Source organism: Lathamus discolor, chromosome 6, assembly GCF_037157495.1.
Source record: "Lathamus discolor isolate bLatDis1 chromosome 6, bLatDis1.hap1, whole genome shotgun sequence".
NCBI classification, from domain to species: domain Eukaryota; kingdom Metazoa; phylum Chordata; class Aves; order Psittaciformes; family Psittacidae; genus Lathamus; species Lathamus discolor.
The window spans coordinates 28831485-28843583 of NC_088889.1; the positions used below are offsets into that span (position 1 = coordinate 28831485).

Genomic DNA, 12099 nt, shown 5'->3' on the forward strand with positions numbered 1-12099 from the left:
AAGAAAAGCAATTTCAGACATACCACATCAATTCACCCACTTGTATTTGTACTATGATGAGTCCAGCACCAGCAGAATTGTCATATCAAGAGCTGCGCCTATTCAACAGGTGACTCAATTTATTTGGCTCACTGGGTCTCCTTATGCTTCACAATAACGTTTTGAATGTTAACTTTGCACTTCATGAAAAATTCAGGAGTGTAAGACTAGCTAAAATAGCATGTGTGTTAACAATAGACCTCTGCATAACAACAGACTTTTATTTGAAGAGGAGTTTGAGGCAGTATAAAACAAAGATGGTTGATCCAGAGCATTTCCATATTCCTACATGTAAGATCCACATTTCCATGTGTAGGAGTGTGGAAATGCTCTGGATTCCTACAAAGGCCCTCACAGACCCTCAACAAATAAAGAGTTGTGAAAAGATTTGGAGATGAGACTGGATAGCTCAGCAAATCTCAGAGGGAAATGAAAGTTAGAAGCAGAGATCTTCTGGAGATGAGTGAACCAGTATGCAAGAGCTAGCATAAGGATAAAGAGCACCTTGTTTCTGTCAAAGATCAGATACTGGGATAACAGACCAAGTTCAATGCACTGAATACCACCCATGTAGCTATCATACACTAAAAAAAAAAAAAATCGATGAAGATTTAGTAGGTGTCAGGATCTGATTATTCACCATAGACATGAAGAGTTTATGTGATAAAGAAGTTGTTAAGTGTATATATAATAGGTGGGTAGAGCATCCTGGGCAAATTGCATCCAGTGATACATTACAAACCAGCTGAATATGGTCATCCATTAATCTGACAGAAACAAGTTACAATCAAAAGTGAACTTAGCAATTCACAGTCAAGTCAGTAATTTATTTCTAAAACAAATCAAAAGAAAATGAGTTTGCCTACCTACCCAGTTGTTACATCTTCGAAAAGAAGGTGTAGATTGTACTTACTACAGGAGATAACACCTCAGAAAGAACAGGGCCAACACAAACCTTAGCACTTTAGTTTAGTAAGAACAGGGAGAAGATAAAAAAATGCTTTCAAGCCCATATTTGCAAGCCTGTGTTTCCATTTTGCAGGTAAAATTTTTCCACCTCGTAACTGGCAGCTTCTGTCCTTACTCACTTGCCTAGGCAAGTTCATTCAGCTGAATAATGGCTGTTTAGTTTTACCTAGAAAGTTTCTACAAGAACATATGATGGATCAGATAAAGTATATTGCAGTCAGGGAAGTGTAAGCATAGGATTCAAGAGGATTGGTAACAGGAGACTCTGTGGACACATTAGTCTTTCCCAGCTTTACTCATAACAAGCTATGCCAGTGTTAATATATACCTTTTCTACTACTTGGTCTTTCAGAAGGTTCTTTTATAGACCTATAAACTTCATCTTTGCACTGAGATCGTAAACATACAGATCTTTCCAGCAACTGAAGTACAATCAGACTCACCATTCTCTTTGCAGATGCAGCACCCATACTAAAGAAAAAACTGGATTCTGCTTTGCCAGGTCAATTCCACTAGTGTCCACGTGCTGCAGGCATTCTGTGGCAAATGAAATTAAGAACTGGTTCTGTAATCCACTTGTTCCAATTTTTTAGTCCATTTGGGCCATTTCCCTTTCTACTGAAATCAGTGCTGTATCCCTCTTTAAAGAGCAGAGCAAATTCACTGGAACTGGACCTCTGAACAACACTTGCTGAGCACAGATATTCTAGTATATTACTTTTAAAACAAGCCCAAACTGTCTCTAGTTAATATTTGTAAATAGGAATACAAGACAGCATTTGACTACATTTACCATACACTTAAACAGTGTGGTTAGGCATGGAAATGATCTCTGCAATTTTTACTTGAGTTGTCTCTAGAAGAAAATCCCTGGCTCTTGCACATATGAATGCTATTCCCTTAGCAGTTACTAAAGAAGGAAATAAATACTTTAGAACACTTTATTCTTTACCCGGCACAGGCTGTGCCTCAAATAGAAATTAATTTGTACCATTTTTCTATTTTGTTGCCTGTTTTTATTAGTCTGCCTTGGCTTTTCTGAGAGTAAACTCAGTAGAGATCATTGTCTATCTCATATTGCTTCGTTGCCTAATGTAACATCAGCCTTGAATGAAGTCCTTAGCTACATAATAACTTTAAATTATTTTGCCAGGGCAGATATTTCAGGAGAAAAACATATACTGAAAACAAAAAAGTGACAAAAAAAACCCCACAAAACAACAAAAACCAAAACAAACAAGTGTAAATCATTATGGCACATTTACTGGCACTCATGTCTATCATTTTTTAAAGGACTCCTCATCCTTAAGTTAATGCTTCGTATTTCCTCTGCTAGGGTTGTCAGGATGGGTTTGCTAGAGTTTAAGAATCTAAATGAATTATGTTCTCCTCCTGTACTGTTTTTAACCACTCCTTGCTCTCTTGTGAATGAAACCTGGAAACTTGTTTGAGTTGCACTCATATACAATAGATGAAGAAGCCGTTTGAACTTCTATTATACTCGGTTTTGTAATTCCAAGCAGTAATAAGGTATTAATCATCCTATTCAAAGTTAGCATATATGCAGACCAAAACAAAGGCCCTATATATCTTACAGGTTTAGGTAGTCAAAATAAATTTTGCATTTAGCTCAATGTTAATAGGATCCCCCTCTGAACAAAACATTTATGATAATGACTCAGCAACCCAGATCACTGTTCATTCTCCCATACTTAAACGCAAGCAGTCCAGAAGCCCTCAGGGAGCACAGTCACAAAATTACCAGTTGTGAGCCCAAGAACTGGCCCATTTTTTAAACAAGGAGCAGGCATTATTATCCAGAGGAGCAGCCAGAGGATCAGCCACTATTCTCCAGCAGGCTCAAATGTATTGCTCTGATGACGATCCAAACCCCAACACCCTTGAGCAGAAACACCAGCCCCAAGGGGATGTTCCAGATACAAGAGAAATCTACCTAGGCATAAGAAGCAGGGAGGATTAAAGGTCTTTTAGCCAAATTTGGTGAGAGAACAAAAAAACAAAACAAGCAAACAAAAAAAAAAAAGCCGACAACAAGGGGAAAAAAAAAGCCAAAACACCACACAAACAAAGCAAAACAAAAAAGAAACACAACCACAAACAACAAACACAAATCCTAAGGAAATAAGTAGGCAGGACATGTTTTGGCTGGGAGGGGAAAAGGGGAACAGAGGAGACTGAAGCCAAGACCCACACAGCATAGTGATGGATGACCAAAAAATATATTCTGATAAGTTTGACCCCATATCACTGTAACTCAAGATAGTTTCCATACAAAAATTGAACTCTTAGGTATAAAACAGCGGAAAAAATTAATTGGCTTTTGTGAACGTGACCAATTTCAGCAGACTGCAATTGTTTCTGGGATGTAAATCTATTACTCTCTCCAGATAACAGAAAACAATTACTCGCAGAAAGAACCCTTTTAAACACCTATCTTCATCAGGATAGGTCTCAAGAACAGTTTATTGCATTGACTCTCGATGGTGAGAGAAACTAATTATTTTCATCAGGAATCTGTAGAATAACAAACCAACTCCTCATTTAGCAAAAAGCCTTAAAAAATAAAGTGAGTATTAAAGCAAGAAACTAATTTATGTTTCATTCAGTTGCATGCAATGTTCTCAATAGAAAGATTATTCTGACTTTGGAGTTGTTCCGAAAACACCTTGCCTGGTTATAGGTTGTGCAAAAATGCTGAGACTGACTTCCCATAGGGACAAGCTTGGCATGTACAAGAATGGGTTGGAGCAAATGCAGACTCCAGTTGCTTACAAACAGAGAGATACATAAACTCGTATCTCAGCTGTTCCAATATTCAAGATAGACATGGCAAAGGAAAGTCTACTGGGTGCTTAGTTCAGCTGCTCTGGGAGACTATTAAGCTCAAAGACAACTGTGGAAGAATTGCATAGAAACTCTGGCACGCAGGTCTCAAACAAGCTTTGTGAGGAATAAATTTCATTGCACAGCTATAATGTGCAATAGGGTTTAACAAAAAGAAAACCCTTTGTTTCACCATTTACTTTAAGGATGCTGATGACATTTGCTGTAGTGAGGTGTGGTATGTGTCCTTAACATTCCCTGCATGGTTATGTAAGAAGGCTTTTTTTTTTTCTTCCTCCTTGCTTTGTTTTTTAAGCTTTATTAATAAAGGAGGGTAAAACCAAAACCAAAACAACTCACAGGCTACTTAGGCAAACCACCATGAAAACACAGTCAGTCAGGCTTGCATCTCAAGGAGTATGACTGAATCACCCAGGTATACTGAGTCCCGGCAGCAGTTGCCACTGCTGTTGCCACTGTGTGACCAAAGCACACTGTATTTCCTGTATGTGTGGTCTTCTACCCCACTTTGTATAATGCATTTCTTTGTAGCTCAGAACTTCAGACTATCTCAGTGTCTTGGAGGCAAAAGTGTAAAATAGCAGCTACATATCAGTGTCCTTGAATTCGTTTACTTTTCCCAACTGTGCAGTAATTTTTCTTGCAGGAAGCTCTATGCATTGAAGAGTCTCTGACAACATAGACACACCATCTGGATTTAAGTTAATTACTTCCCTGTATTCATCCACAGTTCTTCAGCTTTCACAACGCAGTTATTGAGCCACTTCACTGCAGGAGAGGATGGTTCATGCTTCAGCCAAACAAATGGTAGACTTGGGTAAATGCAGCAGAAGGAACAGCTTGCTTTTTTGCCACAAAAAACCTTGTGCTGTGAAGCTCCTAACCGTTGCTTTTCAGTAAAAGGGAATCCCTTATGAGTGCCATGAAAGAACAAATCCATGAATGCAACAGAAAGTTTGTGTTGGGGTTTTTTTGTGCTGGGTTTTTGTTTGTTCATTTTAAAAACATGCAAAAGCTGTTTCATTAAGATTTGTTTTTAAACATTGTTTTACTAGATAGTTGTCTGATGCAAAAAGCATTGCATCAGCTGCAGATGCATCTTCTTTCCGGTGCCAGCTCCTTGTGTAATTAAGGGCAAGTGGTGGTGGAGTTAAGAGCATGAGAACTAACACCACAGACATCGCCTACCAGTGGATTTAGTCAAAGATGAGGAGTTCAGGGGGAAGTAGTTTCTCCTTACCTTTCTACTAAGTGTTTCTGCTGCTCTGTATGTCTCATTACAAGGCAATTGAAAATAAGCCTTGGCTAATTTTACAAAACTTACACAGGTTACTCTAGGAAGTATTCTTTGACACAAGGAAGATACTAAAGCCATGCTTAATGTCAGATTCATTTGCATTGCTGAATCCAGGCTTCAATGTGGTTACACATTTAAAATGAAATTTAAACATTAAACAAACTCCAAATCTCACAGAATTCACCTAGCTCATTAGCCCCATCTTCACATTTATCCATCAGAAACTAGAGACTAGATGCTACAGTGACTGAAAGAGGCATTGAAGGTTTCATAAGCAATTTCTTCTAATACTTCTATGTATTTTTGTTTGGAAATTTGAGACAAATAATATTGCACATACATCCTCCTGTATTGTAGCACTTGGTTTTGCTCCTTAAGCAGTATCAGAGGGCCCTGTATTATCATAATTCCTGGCTATCAACTAAATAGTTGCGGAAGTCCAGAATTTGTTGTGCACAGTTCGGCACTGCAGCCCATGCAAGATCCATTTGTTTCTGATGAGGAACACTTTTAGATCTAGAAGAAAAATGTTCTGTAATGGAAAGAAGAGCAACCTTTCCTTTCATTACTTGGTCCAACTGCTTTTCTGTACTGAAGGTAGAAATAAATCCTTGCAGCTGGAGGAGAATAAGTCTGGCTGCAAAGAACAGCCCTAAAAGTGGCCAGAAAGAAAATAACACTCCATGCAGCAGATCCAAATGGGGATGAGAGATACAAAAAACCTAGAGGCAAGCCACAAGATAACAGTTTAATAAAGGATCATGTTTCAGTATAGCTGGAAAGATTAAGAGTAAAGGCAAAATAAACCCCATCCCTTGATATGCCTTCAATCATGCATATAAATGTGCTTTTAATTTGTAACACTATAGCATTTGAAATGCTTCATGAGTTGTGAAATTTAACAAGAGCTATGCTGCTTTAGGCTGAATCTGTTTTGGTTTTGCTTAAATTACTGAGCCAAACACAATGTGTGGAGTTTCAACTCAATGCATCATTCATGCACTAACATTTTCCCTGGTTAATGTTTTCTTATGTATGGACTCACTAGCAGTGGGAAGTGATCAAACCATTCAATTATTTGTCTGCTACATTTAACTATTTCTCATCACCTTTCAGGAACTATGTGAACTCACTTCTGCATGCACACTTCTCCTGTGTGACTCAGCCAAAGGAGAGCAAACGCCACCAAACTGCCCTCTTCTTGTATTTACTTGCCAACTAGTGTCTCAAAACCATTTAAGACTTTGGGAAGTATTACAATATATTCGGGGTTTATTCAACAGAAGTAACAAGCTTTGCAACAGGATATCACGCCATGTCAAGGTTTCAGGGATATATGGTACAGTATCCTCATAGATCTATTGAAATATTCGACAAAACACACGTAAATCACACTGTTCATTAATGCTTCTTCCACACAGCTTCAGAAATACATCAATTTCGGCTGCAAGAAAAGCAAAGACAAAGCAACTAAAAATTGCTAGCAAAAAATAAAGTCCCTTTTCATATATTTTGCCACACACTAGGACATGAAACATAAAAGGGAGCCCTGATAGGTCCAGTTTTACAGATGATGGTTTAGACTAATGACTACTAGTAGGCAACTGATACGATCTTCAACTCTTATACAAAATGCAGGTAAAAGGAACTATTCTTGGTTAGATACTCAGAGGAAAAGCCTGCCTGGAAACCCCAACAGGTCTAGAAGTAAATGCTGGTAAAGCTGTATTCTTAACTGATAGATATAAATATAGTAACCCATCACTCTTCCAGAAAGCACAGAGCAAGCTGGGGACCATAAAATTGCAGTCCAGCGTCACTGCCAGAAAACCCAGGGTATTTCTCCCATGTTGTCATGCTTGTAACTCTGACTCCCTTCCTTATTTTAAACTACTGTCAGAATATTATTCTAACAGCAGTGTTGTTGTTAAGGCCAGAGAGATTGAATTTGCTGGCAGTGACCAAAAAAATAGCCAAAAATATTAAGACAACATAAGGCCAGATTCTGATTGGAGCTATACTGTACACATGCATTAACCCCAGTGACTTCAGAGTAACTACACAGGGTTGCTAAAATTAACATCTTGCCCATAGCACTGAGCAAATTAGAAACACACAGACACAGATGAAAGTAGAGGTAGAAGCTGAGAGCAGCAAGATACTACCCCCATGAAGTCTTTGCTGTGTTGCTGACAAGCAAAAGGAATTTGGGAGAAAAAGCCATTCTACCCCAACCACTCCCCAGGAACCCGAGCACGAGGGTGCCTGGGTGGAAGGTATCTTTTAACAAAAGAAAGGATCATAGTGGACAGCTCAGGAAGCCTTTTAAAAGGAGGGACAGTGAGTCTGCCTGCCAGGCAGGTTTTTGCAAGATCTCATCATTCTATTTATAACACCACATGCCATGTTACATTACATCACACCACAGGAGACACACATGATGTACAATAAAATGCATTAGAAATATTGAGTGTTCTCTCAAGAATAAATGCCCACACCTCACAACAGGGGCTTAAAGGTAAGTTTTTCAGGAAGGATATGAAATTCCCAGGCAAAAATTTGTAACCTAGAGTTCACTTTCACATTCTGCCAGCTCAGCACTTGAAAACTCACAGCATCTACCAGCACCTTTCTCTTTACGGATCCTCTTTTCCATCACCACTTTTTTCACTTCTTCAGCATCTATTCTAGTCTTTTCCTCTGAGAACAAACTTCACTGTAGCCTTTTCTATACTTAACTGTGTTTTATCTTTCTATCTACCCAGGAGTTTATTCATGCATCCTGCTTCATATCATTAAAGCAGAAAGTCACAAGTAACTCTCCAGCACACCTGGGGTGTCTCAAGTGTTCCACATGGAGCAATCCATGGGCTTCACTGCACCCAGGATTGGGACTGAACATAGCTTTGGACAGCTTGATCTAGTTAGGCCTGTTTTCAGGAGACAGAGTGGATGATCTCTGGAGGTCACTTCCAGCCTGAATTATGATTCTATGATCCTCAATATGTTCCCTGATGATGTAGGTACCATTTACGCGCTAAAGCCACTAATACAACAGCCACATGTATCAGCTAAATTATTTATAGTATTTGCTTTAGTTTGATTTACTGGGGTTGGAGTTCTCTTAAAGTAGAATAGGCAACACTAGTAAAGACTGACTTCTACAAGTATAGTAAAGACTGACTTCTACAAGTATCTGCTCTTCACAGGAGGCTGACGTTGCTAAAAATGAGAATGAGTCTGAAGGCTTATTTAAACTTCTGTAATCTGCAAATATCAACTGTAAAACAAGACCAGGAATTACATGGAGGCAGGGCAATAACTGCATAAAATACATCCCAAAAGAAACTTTAGGAGCTGCAAACTGGTATAGACATGAGAAAAGACTGGAATCAACAACTGAAGGATAGATGTGACATCTCCTAGGGATTATCCACACATATATATATATATATATATATATACAGACTTTGTAAGGAAAAAAAATGAAAAGCCAAAATCAAAGATAATCATACACTTCAAAAAAAATTTTTTTTTTTTTAAATCCTTAGGAGATTGAGCATGAAAATCCTTATTAAAACAAGCTTAGGATAAAGTACTATATGAGCTTGCATTTGAAGACTACCTCACGACAAATGTACATAGTAGCACTGAAGAAAGATTTCATGGATGCTCACAGTTGTTATTCACCAGGTTCTGTAAACTTGACATTATAGATTTGTTGGCATTTGTTTGGTATAGTATTTTTGAAGCTATATTTTCGGTATAGTATTTTGGAAGAAGTAGAAGGTTTTGCATTAATTTAGCAAATGGGATAAGGTTGCTAATACTGCAACATGGAGAAACTTTTCATAAGAAGAGAGAAAAGCAAGCCAGCACAAAGTTATGCAAGGCAAAACAAACAGGCAAACCAATTTTAGAGATACACCGGTAAAAGCAGCAGCAGGATTTCACTGGCACTTTCAAAACATGTGGTATTATCTGTATTTACTTTGGTAAGTCTAGTAGCCAACCATCAGACTCAGTTCTCAGTGCTTATTTAGTTAAGTGTCTGAGATAAGCAGCATTTAGTCTGCAGTGTTTGTTGATTCTAAGCATAAAAGGATATCATCTCTCCACTTTGGTTAATAGGATTATATTTGCTGGGCAATTTGCAGTGCCACATTGAAGTCTTTAATAAGGAAACTGTTTAGTCTCCCGATTTTGAGTCACAGTCACAGAGTTTTTGCCCAGAGCTTCTATTATGGAAATATAAACAAAACCTTCAGCTGCTGAGCAGAGCAAGTGAAAGTAGCTTTGTAATCAGTTTGGTTTAAATTTGAACTGTCTTAAGCTATACCTGCTTACATTATGTGTTGCCCAAAAAGGTATCCAAACAAAATAAAAGGTGTCCCCACAATGACAGGATCATGACAGCTTTAATAAGGAAATGCCCTGGCTCAGTGCCAGTTGCCTGGACCTTTCCCTTGCATCAGGCCTCATCCTATGAGTTCACTGGAGAGGAAGAGCCCCAAGGAAGTTATGATCCATTGCCGAGTAAAGCATTAGACTACAGTGAAAATTCAGAAAAGTGTACTGAGTCAAGACTAATGCTTTATCTTCCTCCTGTTCTCTATATCTTACGAGTATTTTGGAAGAAGACATGGGAGATTCAGAGGTACTCTGGAATAACGGCTAATATTTGAACCTAAGGCCATACAGCCCTTATTGTTTGTGCAGCAAATGCTGCAGCAAGTCAGTGCCGTTTAAAGAAAATATTCAGGACTGCAAACTACTGCCTGTGTCTGCATCCACATCAGTACTCGAACCTGCTGAAGATCCTTTCAAAAAAATATATCTATAAACTCTAAACAGACGTGAAGGAGACTGCGTAGGTGCCTGCTGCACTTTCGGATCTGCGTTTGGTTATTTCACTAGAAGATGGATGAGTGCAGATGAGTAGAACAACACACTACCTCCTCCTGCCTCTCCCAGTACCAATTTCACCCAGAGCACACACTTCATGCCACCAGACCAGATGGAAAGCACTGGCCAGTGAAAAAACTGTTCCCAGCCAGACTTCTCATCCCTCCAGCTCCCTGTGCACTTTTCTCTGAAACAGTCCTGCAAACAGTGCTGAGCATCCCTGACCTGCTTCCTACGAGCTGCCCCACTGTCACACTAACTCACTGATGAAATTTTTAACCAGCTAATGAGACTGCTAACAACAGGAGGGCACTACTTCATGGCCCACAAAGCTAGGCTTCCTAGAGGACAGTGAAACACTGTTCACCCGTTAATGACTGGGGGTTTTCTTGGTTTCAGTGTTCAAGGAAAAGGGAAGTTTTCAGCAAAATACACCACAGCCCTCTGTCAGCTACACTTTTTTCCGTTAAAAAAAAAATAATAAATTTGAAAGTTAAGTAGGAATGTTCCTCTTTAAATCTCTCCACTATCAACAAGAACTTACTTGCAGCAGGATGCCCTACAAATTCATACAGGTTCTTCTGTTTACATCCCTCTTATTCAACCACATCTGATCCTTCCACTGGGACTTGTATGGGGAGTAAATCAAAAACTGGGTTGCTTCTAAAACTCTGGGTGAATTCCCTATCTGGAAACCCCACTTTGAAAAGAAGAAAAAAAAAAAAAAAGACAAAGAACACATACCACCAGCAGTGTAAACAGAATAGCACACAATACTTGCTTTCCAAACTGTAATATGAATTCCATGACTCTTTCATCTAGATAGCTAATTTTACTAGGTCCACCAGTTTCATCTTACCCCTCCTACAGTAACTGAACTCGTGTCGCCATGTCTTGTAGGGTGGAAATTCTCCAACTCAGTTGCCACCAGAGTGGTAACAGGACCCTCTTTTCCCCTAGGGGCCATTCCTGGTTCATAAACAGCCTCTGCTCTGGCTCACTGCAAGAAGTCGTAGCACACAAACAGTACAGCTCTCCTGCATGGAAGAAATTCCTGGACAGCCTGCACAAGATTTTTGCAGCAAGCATCCTATCCCGTTTTCTTTTAGGGTGTAACTTTCTCATCCTGATAGAGGTCACTACTGCTGCACGTTAAAACAACAAATTGTCACACACACCTGACCTCAGCTGGTCTAGGTTTCACCTATTCACAGCTGCTTACTCTATAGCTCTCTCTGCTACGTTTCCAGCTTGCCTTACCCTCTGTCTCCTGGGGGGACCCAACAATGGGAATTTTGTGTTTGCTTTCAGCCTGAACCATCAGGTCTGAATACAGCTCTGATATCTTGTACAGGTTGCTTTCATACCCTTCCTCCACATACACAGACTTCAAAGTAAGAAAGCATACAGCATGTCTTTCTAAAGGGGAGAAAGAAGTAACAAACCCAGCCTTTGCAGCGGAGCTCACCAGCACAATTCACCTGCACAGGTCATCTGAGTAAAGAGCTGAAAGCTGTCTTATGCAAGGGCTATTGAGAAGCATTCTCCTTGTAGAGAAGCTTAGTGCAAACTCCTGCTTCATGCTCTCATCCAGATATGACAAGAGATTAAGAAAACTGTCATTGCCAAGTTTAGCAGTTTTGCCTGAGCTCTGTGCCCAAGAATGAGGGACGATATTAAAGTCTGCCAGCTTGAGGGGGAACGAAAGTTCACAGGATGCTTGAACAACTGGAAGCCTTCTTCCCATTTCCGTGTGTGTTTTAACAGAGGTTATCAGCATAAATCTTTAAATTATTATTTATTTTGATGGAAGTCCAGTTTGCTACTGTTTAAAGGTTTGCATTTCTACCAAACAGCTTTAAGTGTCATTGAGTCAGGAATACACAGAAAAGATTAGCACAGCCTTAACCTACATCCACAGGGTCCTAAAACAGATTAAAAACTTGCTTTTCTTCATATTGTTCTTGCACAACAGAATCTGCCTAGCTGCTTGTCATTGGCCATAAATCAAATTATAAAACATG

The 12099-nt window shown here is 39.3% G+C and overlaps 1 protein-coding gene across 7 annotated transcripts in view; it reads right to left on the reverse strand.

The window, feature by feature from the left end:
• TUNAR (TCL1 upstream neural differentiation-associated RNA) overlaps window positions 1-12099 on the reverse strand; it is a 185192-nt gene that overhangs the window by 119811 nt on the left and 53282 nt on the right. Inside the window, exon 1 of one of the 7 annotated variants that reach the window (XM_065684864.1) lies at window positions 1452-1521. The exons of the other annotated variants lie outside the window; for them this stretch is intronic. The gene's annotated coding sequence lies outside the window, so the exon portion shown is untranslated. Of the gene's footprint in view, window positions 1-1451; window positions 1522-12099 lie in introns of those variants that run through there. 7 annotated transcript variants of the gene reach the window in all.